At 49.4% G+C, this 977-nt stretch overlaps 1 pseudogene; it reads left to right on the forward strand.

Annotated features, from left to right (window-relative positions):
- Positions 1 to 319: 319 nt before the first annotated feature.
- On the forward strand, positions 320 to 757 carry LOC101980990 (annotated as a pseudogene).
- Positions 758 to 977: the final 220 nt, after the last annotated feature.

A 977-nucleotide genomic window follows, 5' to 3' on the forward strand; every position in this document is an offset into this window, starting at 1 on the left:
AGTGTCCTGCCTGCATGTACCCCTGCCCACCAGAAGAGGGCGCCAGATCTTATTACAGATGGTTTTGAGCCACCATGTGCTTGCTGGGAATTGAACTCAGGACCTCTGGAAGAGGTGCTCTTAACCTCTGAGCCATCTCTCCGGCCCCAGACTGTCGTCTTTTTCACCTGTGCTTGAGATTTACCTGCCAAGTAAAGACCGTTCAATGTTGAGGGGCACTAATTCCCTGACAGCACTTTTCTCTGAATGCTTAGACTACCAATGCATAAAGATCTGACTGCAAGCCCTTTCCCCTGGCTAGCAGCACGGAGGCCGCACGATGCCTGGAGTTACTGTAAAAGACATTAATCAGCAGCAGTTTGTCAGAGCTCTGGCAGCTTTCCTCAAAAAGTCCGGGAAGCTGAAAGTCCCCGAATGGATGGACACAGTCAAGCTGGCCAAACATAAAGATCTTGCTAATGATGAGAACTGGTTCTAGACATGAGCTGCTTCTACAGCATGGCACCTGTACCTGTGTGGTGGTGCAGGGGTTGGCTCCCTGACAAGATCTATGGAGGACGGCGGAGAAACGGTGTCAGGCCCACCCAGCCATTTCAGCAGAGGCTCCAAGAGTGTGGCCCGCCGCATTCTGCAAGCCCTGGAGGGGCTGAAAATGGTGGGAAAGGACCAAGATGGGGGCCGCAAGCCAACACCTCAGGGACAGAGAAATCTGGACAGGATTGCAGGACAGGTGGCAGCTGCCAACAAGAAGCAATAGAACAAAGGATGCTAAGTTAGTAAATTGCCTCATTCAAAAAAAAAATCTGATTGCGACATATATTCAGGGTATCTTTCCAAATATAAGAGCAACTAAACTCTCTGGACTGAGAAACGGGCTAAACCTGCATTCATGAAGAAGGGGTGTATTCCCTGAATGCTTTTTGAAACTCGTGATTCTCTAATCCCTTCGGTTTAGAGCTGTATTAGTTATATGGCGG

This window comes from Microtus ochrogaster, chromosome 8, assembly GCF_000317375.1.
Source record: "Microtus ochrogaster isolate Prairie Vole_2 chromosome 8, MicOch1.0, whole genome shotgun sequence".
Lineage (NCBI taxonomy): Eukaryota > Metazoa > Chordata > Mammalia > Rodentia > Cricetidae > Microtus > Microtus ochrogaster.